Source organism: Mustela putorius, unplaced genomic scaffold (genome assembly GCF_011764305.1).
Source record: "Mustela putorius furo isolate JIRA1106 unplaced genomic scaffold, ASM1176430v1.1 tig00000382_pilon_pilon_pilon, whole genome shotgun sequence".
NCBI classification, from domain to species: domain Eukaryota; kingdom Metazoa; phylum Chordata; class Mammalia; order Carnivora; family Mustelidae; genus Mustela; species Mustela putorius.
Window position 1 is genome coordinate 5,686,998 of NW_025421367.1, and position 19,264 is coordinate 5,706,261.

Sequence of the window (19,264 nt, forward strand, 5' to 3'; positions counted from 1 at the left end):
GGAAACTTCAAAAAGCTGAATCAGGGGTGTCTGGGTGGCTCAGTGGATTAAGCCTCTGCCTTCGGCTCAGGTCATGATCCCAGAGTCCTGGGATCAAGCCCCATATCAGGCTCTCTGCTCAGTGGGGAGCCTGCTTCCCCCTCTCTCTCTGCCTGCCTCTCTGCCTACTTGTGATTGATCTCAATCTCTCTCTCTCTGTCAAATAAATTTTAAAAAGCTGAATCAATCTGGGACACCTGGGTGGCTTAATTGGTTAAGCATCTGCCTTTGGCTTAGGTCATGATCTCAGGGTCAAGTCCCACATCAAGCCCCACACTGGGTTCCTTGCTTGGTGGAGAGCCTGCTTCTCCTTCTCCTTCCTTCTCATGCTCTCTCTCTATATCTCTGTCTCTCACTCTATCTCAGATAAACAAAATCATTTTTTAAAAAATCTGAATCAATTCTAATGACCAAAGAATACTTTTAGAAAGTTTTTTTTTAATTAAAAAAGAAATTTCTTTTACTGGCACTGAAAAGGCAAAAGACTTATGGACTTATACATATGAACTTTATTCATAAGCAAAGATGCCAAGCTTCTCAAAAGTTTAACCAGAGTTTAGATACTTTTCTAGTAAGAGGGCTAACCACATTTCCAAGCAGGTGGAAAACAGAAATATAACAAGTGGCAAGACTAGGGACCTCCCATGCATTCTTTGACTCATTTATTAAACAACTATTTGTTGAGTATCCATTTATAAACAATGTGACAATTGCAAAGATGAATAAGAACCTGTCTCTGGGTGAATAATAGTGAAGTCTGGGATTTAATAGTGCATTACATTGATAAACATTAGTTTATCAAGTCCTTTATCCTAATGTGTGAAGATCTCCTTAGAAGAAGTGAGGAACCACTTCTGTTTTTTTAGTTCAGAAAGTAGAAACATAAAAGTCTTCTGCAACCCATATCTCTAAATGATTATACCCACCACTGTTTCTTGGGTTATTCTCTCTCTTCCATGAGAATGCTCTCATTTATTCATTCAGATATTGATGATATTCATAAATATAACTGAATACCTACCATGTGCCAGCCACCAGAGGCTTTGGGACAGAGAAGGTAAAAGAAACAATAATTGTCCTCAAGGAGTTCATATCCCAGTGAGTAAAAAGGCAAGTAAGCAAGTGATCAAAGGGAAGTGATCAATGACCCAAAAGAAAGCTCAGTATGTCCATGTGCAAATCTCTGGGAGCTCCCTCTCCCAGGGTCACACAAATCCAACCATCCAATTTCAAGACCCATCCTCACTGCATAGCCTTTGCTTTACAAAACCTCAGTTCATATTGTTTGGTTTTCCCCTAAATTTCCAAACAATTAGAATCTATAATTTAGTTCTTTATTAGATATGTCCTTTTTTATTATCATGTTATGCTAGTCACCATACGGTATGTCATTAGTTTCTGATGTAGTGTTCCAAGATTCATTGTTTACATGTAATACCTAGTGTTCCATGCAATATACGTCCCTTTATATCTCCAATTTTTATTTAGTTTTTTAAAGATATATTTATTTATTTTAGAGAGAGAGTACGAGTGGGTAGAGGGGTAAAGGCAGAGAAAGGGAATCTTAAGTAGACTCTCCACTGAGTGTGGAGCCTGATGGGCTCAATCCCAGGACCCCAAGATCATAAGCTGACCTGAAATCAAGAAGTCAGATGCTTAACTGACTGAGCCAACCAAGCATCCCTATACCTCCAGTTTTTAAAATGTGTTTCCCACCTATTATACCAGATTTCTAAGTTCCACATGCAGAAGAATGAAGTCCTATGGGCTCTTACATTGCTCTCTTGAGGCCATAAGCATTCCATAGCTGAACTGATTATTCATAAATATTCATTACTTGATTTATATGTACCATGTGATATAATTGAAATGGTATATTTTGCTTAGCTCATCTTGATGAAGACAAATTTCTTTAAAAGTTGTGGGAAGAGGGGCGCCTGGGTGGCTCAGTGGATTAAAGCCTCTGCCTTCAGCTCAGGTCTTGATCCCAGGGTCCTGGGATCAAACCCCACATGGGGCTCTCTATTCGGCGGGGAATCTGCTTCCTCCTCTCTCTCTCTGCCTCTCTGCCTACTTGTGATCTCTCTGTCAAATAAATAAATAAAATCTTTAAAAGTTGTGGGAAGGAAATCTGGGATAAAATTAAATAGATTTTGGTAAACATTTATTCCATCCTCACCCTATATATTCCTAGTTGTTTCAATTAGTTGATACCTATTAGATTGGCATGAACTCCTATTTGGTTATTAATCTGTATTCTCTTTTTTCCCCTTAGATTGATTGATTGATTGGCTGATGTTACACACAGAGAGAGTGTGTGGTGCATGCATGTGTGCACCAGGGAAGGGGCAGAGAGAACATGCTCAAGCAGACTCCATGTGGGGAGCCCAGGGAACCCAGGACCCTGAGATCATGACCTAAGCCAAAAGAGCCTAATGGACTAAGCCACCCAGGTACGCTAGTTATCAATCTGTATTCTTAGTAATAGGGCAGTCATGTCTAAGGACATATAATTAATTACTGTCATCACCTAATATACATTTATTCTCAATTGGAACCATGGTTAAATTTAACACCATGGACCACTAGACTTCTCAGTACCCAATACCATGGAAATATGGGGCTGTCATAAACATCTGAATCAGTGCTGTCCTACAGAAATACAATGAAAGCCATGTATAAAATTTTCTACTATCTACATTGTAAAAGTAAAAAGAAACAGGTGACATTGATTTTAATTACGTATTTAAACCCAGTGTATCAAAAAATGAACAACTTCAGCCTACAAACAACATTAAAAATATTAGTGAGATATTTTACATTATTTTTACTAAGTCTTAAAAACCCAGTGTGTTTTTTATGCTTACAGCACATCTCAATTTGGAGGCTCAATTTTTATCAGAAATACTTGATTGGTATTAGGAATTAAGTTTAAAATTTATGGTTCAAAAAGATTTCTAGAAACCTAGTTATTCCCCCCAAATAGTTTAAATTATTTTTAATAATTACAAAAAGATGATTTGAAACTTAGCTATAAGTTAAATAAAATCAGAAACAAATTGAAAACTCAGTTCCTCATTGGACTTGCACCATGGCAAATGCTCAGTATCTTGGCTACCATAGTAAACAGCACAGATCTGGACCAGTCTCTCTCCACATTTCTTCTTCAGCAACAATATAAGTCATAGGTTTCTTTGTCTTATTTTGGTTTGTACTTTGTTGTTCAATGGGACTCCCTGAAGATCATGGGAGACGGTCATAGCAGCTAATGCCAGGGAAGGGCCACACCCCAGGTCCAGTCAAGGGTGAAAGCTAAGTGGGAGCTCTCTTTAACTGGAACCCTCGATAATGCACCTTAACTTTTCATGGTTCCACGTATGACCTTGAGTCATCACTATCACCAGGAGGAAAAGAAGAAATGAAAGAGTGATAAAGGCTTTCTAGACTTTCAGGTGTTTCTCTCCCACATAAAAGCCATGTGACCTCTTTGAGGTCTTTTTCATTTTTTAAGAATGTATGTAAGTGTCTATTAGTTATACATGTCTGCATTTTTTTTCATAAAAGGACCATAGTCAGAGGTAAACATTTGAGTAAATATTTTAAAACTTTCATGTACACAGACTCACATGAGAAATTTGTTAGAATGTAGATTCCAGGACCTAAATAAATCTTTATTTCTAAAGATTCTAATTTTTCCCTAGGCTTTAGAGGAGAAAGGCTCTCTTAGTTCTTTTCATTCCCTTATGGCCAGGATAGTGCATCAGGACTATGGATTTCTCCTCTTGGGGAAGTGGACTCTCGCTCCCTTAATGGTTCAGCATAAGGCTCATCCCAGAAACATGGTGCAGAGTCACTCTGTTCTAAAGTGCTCTTCCTTTTCCCATTAGTAAAACTGAAAAACTCAGAATACCAAAGTAAGCAGGTCATAGAGAAAATAACAAAACAACCCATTTGGCTGTTTTCTGTCTAGTGTGGGGTTAAAGGAGCAAGGTTTTGTCTGCAAAACTTGAGTGAGACCTGGCCCAGATCACTAGGGTACACGCCAGATGGAAATCTAGTCTGGAAAGCCAACCCAGGTATTCAAGATGGCCATTATTTTACCATGTCCTTGGTTCCCCTGTAGTAGGGGTCTGGATGAGATTCAAAATGTTAGTCACCTTTGACACATTAACACTGATTCTTTGCGAACAAGTATTTTGTTTCCTCACAAAAATCTTCTTGTTCCTGTCACCAAAGAAAAGAAAACAAACTATTAGTCTGCCTCACGGCTTGTGCATTTATTTTACTTGGATAAAAGGAATGCACACTTTTCATTAACCAACTTAAGAGGAAAAGGAACTCAACCATAACTACTTCTTGTTTAGATTAGAAATTAAAAAGATGGAATAGGGATTGGAATGCTGGGGGAGACCCAAGTGTACGGCAAAGCTACGATGTGTGCAGCAACTGCTCCAACAGTATAACTAAAAAACTGGGGACACGGTGTTGTGTTTCTTAATTTGGCATAATGCAACTGCTTTTGCAAATACGTATTTTTACTGCTGACAATGAATAGCAGTAGGTAACAATGCATTTTGCATGTATATAATTATTTCAAAATGACTTCTCTCCTTCAGTGGCAGTATCGTAGCCAATGAGGTTTATCCAAGGTGCGATTATTGCTAATTTAAAAAATCTCTGAGAAGTAAATGTTCTTTTCCAGGATTTAATACCTACAGAAGTCATTTCTCCAAAGTTGCTCTTATGACTGACAGAGCTGAGGCATGAAACTGTATTTTTAGGCTTCACAAAAGCACATGATTAATACCCTGATCGGGCTATTCAGAAATGGATGGGGCAGAGCGAGAGGTAGTCACTAACATCCATGACTAATAAGCTCAGCTGGGGAGGGTCTTTCCAATCTCCTTTTCACTAACCTCCTTCCATTCATTAGTCACCAAGTTTAGTTCTTTCAACCCTTTCACATGTCTTCACTCCTTTTCTTCTTTTTAATCCAGAGTGTCCAAATTCATCCTAAACTCCTGGGCATTCACCAGAATTCTCCTAATATTGTCATCACAGCATTATTTCTCTGCACGTGGGTTTACCTTTGCCTGAGAGGACTTCCTTCCTTGTCCACTTCTGAACTTTAAATCTTTTTTTTTTTTTAAGATTTTATTTATTTATTTATTTGACAGAGAGAGAGAGAGAGAGATCACAAGCAAGGCAGAGAGGCAGGCAGAAAGAAAGGAGGAAGCAGGCTCCCTGCTGAGCAGAGAGCCCAATGCGGGGCTCAATCCCAGGACCCTGAGATCATGACCTGAGCCGAAGGCAGAGGCTTTAACCCACTGAGCCACCCAGGTGCCCCCACTTCTGAACTTTAGAAAACGACTTCATTCCTTCTTTTTCCATCCATAAGTCTCATATTCATCCCTCTGTTTTGTAGGTTAGACTTTTCCCAGAAAGAATAAACTTCCACCAAAGACACAGGGTAATATCAATTTTCCTAAAGGCCTTCCACTTGTGACAAAAATATGGGAGGTAATGTCTATAGCTAGGAGTCTGCAAAATTCACAGAAAAATGTGATGAACCATGGAGCACCTAAGGCTATGCTTGTTTATTATTACAACTGAATATACCCTGGAGCTGAAGTATGCTTGCCTTCACATTGTGGTGTGCCATTTTTATTTATCTGTTGTTGACCTTGAAACCTGTCTAATACGACATGACATATGCTTATGGTCAAAAGGTGATCAACAAATCATGCAAAAGATTACAATCTTCTCAAAAGCCAGAGGGGAGATAGATTTCTTCAAGGAAGGAGTTCTTTACTTTAGGTTATGAAAAGTAAACAAATAAACATTCCCACCATACCAAGGATTCCCATGCACAAATCAACAGTGGTTGTAATGGTCTTATTTCTGCTGCTTGGTGGCCCTGTCGCTGGTGATATGCACAAGCTGGTCTTGTTTTTCATCTGCTAAGCCAGCCAAGCACATGCAACCAAAAGCCTTCTAAATTCCTGAAGACGAGGGTGATGATACCATATCAATGACTCTCTTATTTACCCACAGTAAATAAACACCTGTGGTCTCTTCCTTTTCATGGCTCCCAGTAACTTTCAACATGCACCCTCCATTAGGCAAGAAGTTACAAAAATGCTGGCATCTGTATAGAAGAAAACAGAACTTTGTAACCACTAAGTGTGACTAATGGTGGAAAATGCATTCACTAAAGAAAGAGTTCACTCTGCTATTTAAAATAAAAGATAAGAATCTCACGATAGGAATAACAGTAATCTAACTACATCAGACATTCCCCAGGGTTTAGAAGCTACCAGATCAAAATGAGATGCAAACATATATAAAATAAGCAGTACTATTAAAGGATTAAAATTTTCTTTCTCCAGCCAAGAGAAATAACGCTGACATTCACCACTTACAGCTAAGGAGAGAAACCCGAGCATTGAGTCGCTATCATACCTTTATCTGAGCATGAGAAATGCTTGTAAAACCTATCATGTTATGGGGCACTAAATTCAGACACACTATTAAAAAATCAACATTCTGGGGCACCTGGGTGGCTCTGCCTTCAGCTCAGGCCATGATCCCAGCCAGGGTTTTGGGATCATCTGCTCAGCAGGGAGCCTGCTTCCTCCTCTCTCTCTCTGCCTGCTTCTCTGCCTACTTCTCTGCCTACTTGTGATCTCTGTCTGTCAAATAAATAAATAAAATCTTTTTAAAAAATCGACATTCTAATAGAAGTCAATTTGCCTTCATATCTGATCATTCTAGATTAATAACAATAAGTACTCAGCTACTACTTGATTTGGGCTATTTCTCTTTTTCAGCTCTCTTATCAACCCATCCATCCCTTCTAGCTCCCTTCCCTCTTCACTGAAACCCAGAAACAAAGCAGGGAAAGAGACTGTGATACCCTACAGTTTACAGGTCTCATCTTCTGGAAAGACAAAATGGCTTGTCAGGTGCAGTGTCTATTTTTGGCTTAGGTCTCTCCTTATCTTGAGGCTTCTCATGAAATTTCCTTATTATACTCAGAAAAACCTGAGGGGGAAAGGCTGTTTTCTATTATTTTGTTTCATTTGTGAGAGACTTAGATCAATACGGAAGATATTTGGAAATAAAAAGTAATCTTGTATCATTTATTGTTTTTCCCTTAAGTTTCTATTTTCATTCCAGTATAATTAATATACAGTGTTATATAAGTTTCAGTTGTACAATGTAGTGATTCAACACTTCCATTCAATACTCAGTACTCATCACCAGTGCCCTCCTTAATCCCCATCACCTATTTTATGTACCCCCACCCACCTACTTCCCTTCTGGTAACCACCAGTTTGCTACAGTTAAGAATCTGTTTCTTGGACTGCCTCTCTCTTTTCTTTCCTTTGAAGCAAGAGGAAAGGGCTGTTGATGTGGGACTGTCATCTGCTCAGCACAATGTCAAACGTGCTAGAACTTGTAGTGTGAGATAGCTGAAACTTCTAAGGGAACTTTAAGATTCATTCTTTTGAAATGGCCTTAGGGACACCCAGAGGTGTTGAAGGCTGCCATCACAAGACAAAGTACTTGGTCTGCTAGTTGGCAATGCACTCTGGCCAGGGTCTTCCTTGAACCAAGAAGCAAGCGTAGAGTCATAGCCAAAGTGAAGATGAAAACCAGTGCTTCCAAGACCCCGAAGTACCTAACCCACTCAGAATTCTTCTCGGGACCCTTGCCCACCACCACTGCCCTCATCAGTCTGGTTTCCACACAGCCATGTGGGTGTGAACAGATTCCAGGAGTCCTGGTGATCTCTAGATAACATCTGAACTGAAATAGAGCCTGGTTGACTTATTAATATTAAATGAGTAAAAAAGTCACAGATCAGTAAGTGGCAGTTAATAGTGGAAGAGATGGGTTTCCATTTCTTTTTTTGTGCCATAATTTATGAATCTTATACTTATAGTTAAACAGAAAAAAAAAATAGAAGAAATGAGAGAGAAGAAAACTGTTTTTTCCTAAATCTTCACTTTAAATGGAAGAAATGTACCATACTAACCATCAATAAACTAAAAAATAAACAATTATAATCCAAAAAGTCATTAATTATGAGAACATTATGAACTTAAAATTAGTCTAAGAAAGCATTGTTTTATGTGATAAAGCACAAGACATTTAATATCATGCCCAATTTAGTCAAAACCTTGAAGAGAATAAAGCAAGGATAATAGGATAATTGATCAACCCAGATTACCAAGTCTTATACCAAATCTTATAAATACCACTCATAAATGAAAAAATAAGTCGACCATGCTTGAATATCAGAAGTGTTAAAATAAACAAATCTATTAACAAAAGCTAAACTGTAGTCTGCAGAAAGAAGCATTTGGGTTGGACTAAAAACATAAAGATTAAAATATCTGAGACTCCAAATTCTATCAGATGATCTCTATGGGGAAGAATTCATTAATAAGTTACACAGTAATGAAGAATTTTATACTATCACGTCACACGAGTTTCATTGTGAAAAAAAAAAAAATGTTTTCAATAAGCTGTCGACTCCCAGTTAGTGGCCCCCTATTTACCATAAACAGATTGCTACACCCAGACCACAGGGGTAAGGGTACTATTGGAGGAGTTGGGCTGCCAGGTTAATAACTTCCCCAAAACTGCCAAACAAACATCCTATGGCTGAATTGTTTACTAGAGTTCTTAATAAAGTCAAAAAATAATAGTGCTTCCCTGCCTCTGATTAAAATCACCCACGGCACCAAATTCAGTCCTTCAGAAAGCAGGCAGATGGAGGGATTCCTATGTGAATGCATTCCAAAGATAATTCTCTGGAAACTTTACGATGGCATAACAGAAAGCTGCAAGGTGAAGGAACTACCAGCTCAAGAAAAACCAGCTAATACCTTTGTTCCAACTCAAAACTCAGATTTAAGATAAAAATTTAACTTGGTCCATTGGAAGTAAGTTACCAGGGGCTTTTGCTGCCTGTCCCCAAGTCTGTAAACACAGTCCTAATTATTCTGGTTACCATTTATGGGCCAACACTGGTATCAGGAATCAATCTCTAATCCCTTAAGCAGTCTGTTCCCTGACAACCTTGACGAACAGCAGCACCAACTCTAACTCAGCACGTCCCAGACTCCTAGGAAACATCACCAGCAGTTCCAATCCGTTCCACCTTAACCTCACATGTGTATTTACTTATTCTCTGTCTCTTTACACCTACCTTCCCTCCCTGCCCCTTCCAGGCTCATGGTAATACGACCTTTACATATCATTTACTCTTTCTGAATTAGGTTAGCATTTCACATTAATAATACAGCTCATTAATGATACCTTGCACTAATTGCTTGGCATTTCCACCAAATAGTTCAATATAATTTTGTTTTATTTAGTGGCTCTAAGACATTAACAAAACCTTTATTCCATCAAACAAACAGAAAACAGTGGCAAAAAGTATGCCACTGTTATTATTGTTATGCATTTGTTCAGAGGGTTCTTTGCGAAACAAATAAGAACTATCCCTAGTCACTAATATGCTATTCTTGCTTGAAAATAAATATATTAGAAGCAAAGTCCCAGATGTAATACCACAGAGGCTTATGCAAAGGGGTGAAGGAAGTCCAAGCATTTAGTGCATTCTCTCTTTTGAGATACAGCAGTAACCCCCACTTCTCTGAGATGGCGTTCTACACTCTTTAGAACTAACTGCAAAGCTGCATGAGGACGTGGGCATTGGTACCCCACGGCTCAGTGGCACAAAGGTCTCACCTGCTCCCACGGAAAAGTCCATCTCAAGCAGCTGAGCCAAGGGCTACCCAGCCAGCTTGCTCTATTTGTCCTCCCCTGTTTCCGAAGGAGTCCTTCAGAGCCTTCAAGCCCCGGTCACAGACTCACGACAGGGAAGCTAAGGATACTCCCTGGAATGTTCCTCAAATTAAACAGGAGAGGATGGGACCGCAAACAGAGAGATAATAAAAGCAAGGCACAGAAAGAAGGCTCCCTGTTTCTCAGCTTTCCACAGCAGCTGCCCTGAGCTGAAGCCTCTTCTCCAGCTCCCCCATCCCATTTTCTCACCTTCTGTGATTATCTGACTCCGTAAGGCAGCACTTAAAGAGATTAACCAGTTTTTTGTTAATTCTTGGTTTTGTTTGCTGCATGAAATCCTTTAGCTATTTAATATCACCAGCTTACTTATGTCACTGTTCCTCAAAAATATGAACAGCATAATATAAGAGAAGAATGTGCAACTGTAGTGTGGTTTGAGGACTGAATCGAATGAGACTCTACCGTGTATTGAGAACATTCATATTAAATGGGTTCCGTGTAATTAATATCATCACAAAGAATTAGTTTTAAAATGTAACTAAAACCAGAAAATATTATAAATTACACCTTGATTTTAATGAGGTACATTTTTCATCCGCCTTTAGGGGTGAATGTGGGCTCAGTAAAAATGCTTTTTAAAATTAGAATTACATATTCACTTGTTCTTTTCTCAGCCACAAGTCCACACCTGAACAACTGAACACCAAAAATCACGAGTGACTCTTTTCTCAATTTTGCCGGATGTTATTTAACTAGTCCCTTTCTCCTTACAGAACACAGGAAGTAATTCATTATATGCACTGGCTTCCTTAGGCTGGCATTTGTAGTTAGTTGTCTCAGAGAACTCAAGGTGACAAGGGCCTCTGGGGAATAGGGCAGTGGGGTAGGAAAACTGGTCCCCAAAACCCAAGAGCCTCATCTGCCTTGTCCTGACTCTGTAATCTTTTTTTTTTTTTTTAATTTTATTTCTTTGACAGAGAGAGAGAGAACACAAGCAGGCAGAGGAGCAAGTAGAGGGAAAGGGGGAAGTAGGCTCCCCATTGAGCAAGGAGCCCGATGTGGGGCTCGATCCCAGGACACTGGGATCATGACTGGAGCTGAAGGCAGCTGCTTAACCTACTGAGCCACCCAGGCATCCCTGACTCTACATTCTGAGGCAAACCCCAAATCATCTACATCACTTTCAACTCATTTTCTATATCAAATTGAGATAGAATGGTTATAGCTGTTTGCTAAGTGGGTTTTTGTTCTGATGTCTAAAAAATTCATTCCAAGGGGAATGTAGCATGTAACTTTTGTTAATCATGTAACTTTTGTTAATCATGGAGGTCTAGCATGGATAATGAACATGAAAGGTAACCAAAAAGACTTTTTTTTTCGATTCTGTAATTTTAGCCTTCTCCTGAAATCTAAATTTTTTTACCAAATTTATGAGAAAAAAAAGTCACACATTTCAACTTCACTTCCCTTTCCCCCTTATCCTATAGGTATTAAGTCCCAGGTTGACAAAAGAAAGGAAAAGCAGGGGTTCCCTTTCACTTCTAGAAAATAACAAGTTGGCTTCGGTTTGCTCGACAACAGTTTTATCCATCCAACTCCTTCTCTATTCACTGTGTCTAAGAACTGAAGATAAAGCATTAGTTTAAAAGTATACAGATCACATTAACAAACCAGGGACTTGACAAGTGCAAGAAGATTAAAAAGATGAAATAATTTTAATAAACTGATCCTGTGATTTAAGGGATTCCAAAGCAAAGTTCACATCAAATTTGAAAATGTTACCAAAGTTCTGGAGGTTGCCCTGGATGAGTCACTCTTGCTAAATGGATTCCATCCTTAACCTAACCTGGAATACGGCGAGGCCAACCCAAGGACTGAAGCGGCTAGAGGGTAAGAAGTGCTCGTGTCACGTAACGTCATGTATAGAACTATTAGGCAGGTGGTATTTCTCATCATGAAGAATCAGATCTATGCCTTTACTGTCTTCATCAGAACATTTATTTGGAACCAAGAAATGTCTACTTGTATTGAATGGAAACTTCTATAGCCATTTCATTAAAAAATATGGCTGTCATAAGGAAACTAGCAACTTCATACTCAAAGCAACTATTCCTAGTATGTTTTCAAGTTATATTTGCACACCATACTAACAAAGCTGGGCTTTCTCATTGCTTTTCTTACTGCATAGTCAATATATAGTGCAGGGAGCTGGAGGCTATTCTCTCCCATGCATCACAAACACCAGTTGTCATCCAAGAATAGATATTGTTTGCATTTGTGGCACTGAACCCACAGAAAGTGTACAACAAATTCATTTCCAATTTCCCAGACAATTTCACAAAATAATGAAGTTAACGATGAATCCTTTAACTTATTTGCTGGTTCCTGATGGCAATGTTCTTGCCATCCTGGGAGAAAAGCTTCTTTGTAGTGAGGGATTGGCCCACACATTACAAGATGTGTGGCACTTTTGACCCCTGGGTACTAAATACAAATTCACCCTATCTTTGGGATGACTGAGAACATCCTCAGACATTCTCAAATGCCACCTGGTGAGTGGTATCACCTATGCCCCCAATCCCACAGCTGATGAAAACTAACTCCTTGGTATATGAAATGTGTCAAGGCCAAGGTCAAGCTAAATTTTGTCAAGTAATCAATCTGTAAGGCTTCCAGATCCTCATTCCTCCATAACATCAAACATACTTTTAAGCCCTGCCAATATAGACACGTAGCCATATTCTTACCAAAACTGCTCAAAAGGAACACATGACTGTTTAGCAACAGAAACTTCTTCAGGGCTGGATCAACCTTAGAAAGTATTTATTACAAGCCCTTTATTTTACCGAGAAGGAGACTAAAGTCCAGAAGAGCGACATGATTTGCCTGAGTTCACAGATGCTAATTACTACCAGAAGCAGGATCCAGCCCACAACCTCCTCCTCTTCTTCCACTTCCACTCCTCTCCAACCACAGAATGCAAAGCAGGACAGGATCTTTGGAAATACCTCTCCAGCTACTGTGAAACATGAAATTTCACCTGCGGTGAGCCAGAAAGGAAACTTTCATTCTTCCTGACACTTTTGTCCTGAAAAATATTTTCACACATCACTAAACACTGAAAAACTACTTTTTTAAAATCCAAAGGAATATTTGTTTCTTCAGAAGCTTTTATTTATTTATTTCAGAATGAGAGCAAGAGGGAGAGACAGAGAGAGCAAAAGCGCCAGGGAGGGTCAGAGGGCAAGGGAGAAGCAGGGCTCCCGACTGATCAGGGAGCACTATGGGGGGCTGGATCCCAGGACTCCTGGATCATGACCTGAGCCAAAGGCAGACACTTAACTGACTGAGCCACCCAAGAGCAATCCCTCTTTTCTTTTTATGTCAAAGAAAGTCCTCAAGTCTTTTCTAGTGAATTTGGATGCTGTGTTTTCAGAGAGTATATTTTTAAGTCTTTAGAGCAACACACCCTCTGACTGAAAACCAAATACAATAAATTACATTAAACACCATAATGAAGAAAGACCAGTCAATGCAATAGCATTCACTCTCTCTTAACAGTAATGTCATACAATACATAAATATCTTAAACACCTTCACTGTTTCCTTAGAGGGGGAAAATATTCCAGGATAAAAATTTATATCACTTTCATTTTTGCCAAAAGGGTTTTTTATCATCAGTATTAGTTTTACATTAAGGAGATCATCAGTGTCTTCTCATTTGCTTGTGCTTTTCAAAATAAATATCTCCATTAGTAAAATATTGAGTGCAGTTTTATGGACTCTTAATTTAATTCCTAATTTTGCAGCTGTTAGGCATCTGGACTACTATCATTAAAACAGTTCAAACTGAACACAACCTAGATATTCAGGGCTCAGAGCTACTTACAAAGAATTTTAACTTTTAATCTTAGAGAGCTAGAAGAAAGCACAGGATATATGGGACTTACACACCTGTGCTGTGAGCAGGCAGCACAGAAAAAATTGGGGAAACAGGTACAGAAAACAAGTCACACAGCACAAGCTGGCATTCTGCGGAAAATTTAAATTCTTAGTCAATATAATACAACATGTGCTCTTAAGCAGTCTTAAATAATTTACATATAGCCTTACCTAATTTTTTCATGAATTCCAAATACCACTTTTGAATACATAATTGTCCTTAATCACCTGGAGGGCTTGTTAAAACATACATGAATGGGTGCAGGTGGGGCTCAATAATTTGCATTTCTAACAAGTTCCCAGTGAAACTGACACTACTGGTTCCTGAACCATACTTTGAAAAATGTTACTTTAAATGATTTTTTAAAATACCTTTTTTTGGACAGTTAATAATCAGAAACATATATTTTTTTTCATTTTTACCCAATGTGTGAGATGCATGTATACACAAAACAGATATTAAAACGTATGATACAATTCTCCCTTTTACTATATATGACAAAACCTGATTTTTTCCCCATTCCATTCCATTGCATCTTTTTCTATTCTTTTTCATTTAAAAAGAACTTGATTTCATGAACACTGATTTCATGAACTTGATTTCATGAACACTGATCAAGAACCCCTGCTTGAAAAGTACTGCTTAGGAGTCCCATGTTCATCACTTAATTTAATAATAATAACTGTTAACATGCATTGATATCAGATGCCAGATACCTTTCCAGTCTCTTTACAAGTATTTCCCACTCCATAAATTAAAAAACCATGATAATGTTTTGAAGTGGGTATTATTAAATGCCCGTATTCACAGAGAGGAAATCTGGTTCAAGAAGATTAATACAACTTGCCCAGGGTCACAAGGTTTGTGCACATCAGAGCCATGTTGGAACAGAGGCCTAATTCTAGAGCATAATGACAAAGATTGTTGCCTTAGAGTGAGATGTTTCAGTTTTGAATCCCAGATCTACTACTTAGCTGTGTGATTTTGGTAAAAGTTATTAAGCCTCTCCAAGTTTCAGTTTTCCCATCTATAAAAGAGAGATAATAATAGGGCCTGCCCACATGGGAGCTGTGAGGATTAAAAGGGATAATGACCCATGACAAGGGTTTGGCATAATCAAGCACATAGTAAGGCTTCAATAATTGTTATTATTAGACAGACACCAAATGTTCAGTTGCCACACCATACACAGCCTCCCTTCCACTGGCGTCTAGTTCCCAGTGTTGTCTCTGGATTTGCTCTTTCTCTTATTTCCTTGCCTTCTGAGGATATCAGGTTATCCTATGACCTTACTATGTTCCTTCTCCCATCCATCCTTTCTGGCAGTTCCATCTGTTGTGTAGAAGTTCTCAGAACTCCTCAACCAGACAATTCCTTGTGGCTTTTGCCTATCTTTAGGGACCAAAAACCAATGCTCCACCATGGAATCTGCCAACTTGAACCTAAACCCAAAGATACAGAAAAGTTATTCCATGATGAAATTGTAAGTTGTTACCAAAAGATGAAGTTATTAATCAGCAAATCACAATTGTGAGAAGGCGGAGGGCTTTTGTATACCCATAGATGCCTTTATATAAAATCTCAAAACTTGGGACGCCTGGGTGGCTCAGTTGGTTAAGCAGCTGCCTTCGGCTCAGGTCATGATCTCAGGGTCCTGGGATCGAGTCCCACATCAGGCTCCTTGCTCGGCAGAGAGCCTGCTTCTCCCTCTGCCTCTGCCTGACTCTCTGTCTGCTGTGCTCGCTCGCTCTCTCTCCCTCTGTCTCTGACAAATAAATAAAATCTTTAAAAAAAAAATCTCAAAACTGCATTGAATATTTTATAGTAACAGTTAAACCATAATAGGATTTGCATACCAAATGAAACTCTGAAGGTGGTACTCATGTAGCTAAATTCTAGGTTTATGAAACATAGTGCAACAAGATAACATCAGGCTCTCTCAACTTCTCTGGCTCATCTTTTCTTGCTACAAGTCCCTTCATATGAGACATTTTTAAACCATTGTGTGGGAAACAATGATACAATCAAAGATAACCCCTCAAGAAGAATGGAGAAGTCCTTTTTGAGTCTTGCAAAGAGGAGTGAGACGCAGTTCAACAATTCCTATAGTGAATGTCCTTCCTTGAGAAAGAATGGCTTGGGAATCACTTCCTTTGTTGCTCATTTCACTTTTGTGTGCCCAGTGAGTAATACCACCAACTCAACTTTTCTCCCCTTCATAGTTGCTCCCTCCAGAAAAGTCACCCTCTCCTGCTACATTTCAGCTTTCCTAAGTTGGGTCTCTAGCCTTCAGACCACTGACCACTTGCATCTTCCCCTTCCTCCACCTTCACCTCTTGGTCACAGAGTTCCAGAAATATACGTTCCATATATGGGAATTAAGTCATGGGGACAGATAACTGAAACCTCATGGAACATACCTTTTCTATTTACTTCTCATCAGAAAATTCTCTGATCGGTTTGATCACTACAGATAGATTCAATTAACAGTCTGAGGTTGCTAGAGTCTCTTTTCTCATAGGACAACCTTAGTAGTGGTAACCAACCCCGGGGGTGCCAAATCAGCACAAGAATACTATCACCTGAAAAAAGCCATAAGAAATTTCCAAAGCCAGTTCACGGAGTCCATGTTGAGACCAGGGTCTGTACTGTACATCAAACTTCTAAAACACACAGATTTTTATGACTTTAAAATTAACAACTGAAGAGAAGAAGACCAAGAGGGAGATAATATAATAAAAATAGTCAGCTATCCGGACTTAGGCAGACATGGTTTTTGCTCTTGACTCTCTATCACTTCTAAGTTATCTTAGGTGAGTTTCTTTATCTCTCCAAGCCTAAACATTCTCATTTTAGGGAATAATAATATCTGAATTAGAGAGAACAGATATTATTACTGGAATTACTCATGACTTCTAACTACTTCAAGAATTACAAGTCATATATGTAAAAGAATCTTGTGGAGTACTTAGTAGGTACTTAATTCATTAGAGTGACTATCATTATGAGAGTCTATGAGACTCAAAGAAAGGAAAAAAAAAAAAACTTTCAAGACAAAATGACAGCTATTTTCATCCCACCAGGAAACTTGAAAAACTACTTTGTTTTCTGAAAACTCAATGCGGTGGGCAGAAAACAACCTGAATTATGGGGCTAAGTCTCAATTTACTGACAGGTTTCATCTGTAACAAAAAGAAAGTTTTCTGTTTCTCAGAAATATCCCCAAGGGAAAACTTGGTATTGATTTGTGATATATGTATTGAAAAAAATACCCATGTTTGATCTTCAATATCTATTTTTAAATTTATTCAGACATGACTCCTTAGTTTTTCAAGAAATGTAACATTTAGGGGGAGTTTATTTTATCCATAGAAATTATAAAAACAGTATTCCAATGTTTCTAGGAACCACATACACACACACACACACACACACACACAAAAAAAAAAAAAAAAAAAAAAAAACACCTGGAAAAATTGTTGGCTTAAAATACTAAACTGAAGTTACAAGATAGAGATTTATAAATATTTAACTACATGTCTAAAAAGAGTAAAAACTATACAAAATGAAGGTAATTCAATCTATTTCCATAATGAATTTCAGTTAACTTAGTTAAAGGGTATGGAATGATAGGTGCATAAAAGGATGTGAACTATGTCATAAGAAGACCTTGACCAGGAGACAACTAAGCATCAGATTTAGCTCTGAGCTTCTTGAGTGACAGGCCAAACTGGGAAACATGGTGATTTCTTAGTCTCTTTTCTTCTAACAGAAGAAACAAGTTAATCACAAGAGGCACACTTTTTAAAGCAATAAAAGCAAAAATGAATTTATGGAGATCTTCATGTAATAAATACTGAAATACGTAACAAAAAATGTCACTATATATTCCACGCATCCTATCTCTTTTATGTTGACTCAGGAAAATCTAGGGCACTGCATTAGAGCACGGTTTGATGAAGACAACATAACAAAAATGTGTTGTCAGGTGAATGGGATAGGTAAGCTCTGGTCATAGGATTTGATAAAAATGCATGGAAGATTTAGAAAACTGAGTAGACTCTTACTCTTAAATATCAATGCTTGCTCTTCTAGTCTTCTAAGAGATGCTACATCAGGAACAATTTGAGTTTGGGGTCCCCCGCTGGTGACTAAAACACAAGCACAATGGTTCCTTGATTGAAAAATTATCTATGTGCCAAACAGTAGAAGCACACAAGTGCCAGAGCCATCACTGCTCTGAAAGTGAAATGAAGCCCATTTGTATTTCAGTTCAAATGGAGAGCAATCCCCTTCTTTAGGTCAGGCAGCAGAAATAACCATAGAGTAAGACCAGTTTTTTTCCAGAAGAATCTTTGGGTTTGGCTTAAGTGCCCAAATGAGATTAAAGGAAAATCCATAAAGTAAAAATCAGTAACATGAGAAAAGATGTCCCTCTGAATTTCTTCTTCTCCATCCACCTCTGCATTCTCCTTTAATTAAATCCAACTTCCTTCAAGCACTAGCACTCAAGATAATTATTAAATATCCAAAATTAGTATTCCTATTTTGTTTGATTAATTAAAATGATTGCCCATCCACAGGCAGTAGAATCTCTAAATTTAACTCCATTATTACTCCTCACAGACAAACCCAGGACCTCCCACTGGGATTTGATAGATTACAGATTTTATAGTATAATATAAAAAACAATTGTGAAAAATGTGTATCCATTAGAACTATTTCTATTATCTTTAAACTCAAGTGTACCTTTTATTTTTTCAAAAGAAAAAGGTGATCCCATTTTTTGTTTTGCTTTGCTTTCACTTTATCATTTCAAAAGCACAAATTTCATCTATTATAGGAATTAAATAAACATGTGTGGGCTGGTCTAGAAAGCAAATTATATTTTGTAGTGTTGTTACTTACGCGTGAAAATGAAATTTTTTTTTTTTAATGTTGAGGTGTTTTTTTTTTTTAAGATTTTATTTATTTATGTGACAGACAGAGATCACAAGTAGGCAGAGAAGCAGGCAGAGAGAGGAGGAAGCAGGCTCCCTGCCAAGCAGAGAGCCCAACGTGGGGCTTGATTCGAGGATCTTGAGATCATGACCTGAGCTGGAGGCAGAGGCTTAACCTACTGAGCCACCCAGGCGCCCCGTGAAAATGAAATCTTGAGTCCAAATAGATATTTTTCAAATGGAACCCTTGGGGAAAAAACTCTGTGCATAAATTGGAGTCCACCAGTACTTTATTCATTCATCACTTGCCCATTTATTAAGGAAACATTAACACATGTCTACTATATGTTTCAGACACTGGACTGGGCACAAGGATGCAGGTAAGTCCTCTACCACCAATATGACTCACTACGTTTGGTTGCTGATAATATTTTAATAAAAAATTTTCAAAGTAAGTTCAAAGTACCATGGAAGCAGACAAGTTGAAATGATTTCTTTTTCCTGCATAGAATTGGGTAAA

The 19,264-nt window shown here is 38.3% G+C and overlaps 1 protein-coding gene and 1 pseudogene across 2 annotated transcripts in view; one reads left to right on the forward strand and one right to left on the reverse strand.

Annotated features, from left to right (window-relative positions):
• The window catches only part of ARHGAP24 (Rho GTPase activating protein 24), a 508,913-nt gene that overhangs the window by 485,216 nt on the left and 4,433 nt on the right, over positions 1-19,264 (reverse strand). The gene's annotated exons all lie outside the window — the stretch shown is intronic.
• Positions 4,647-4,761, forward strand: LOC123391876 (annotated as a pseudogene).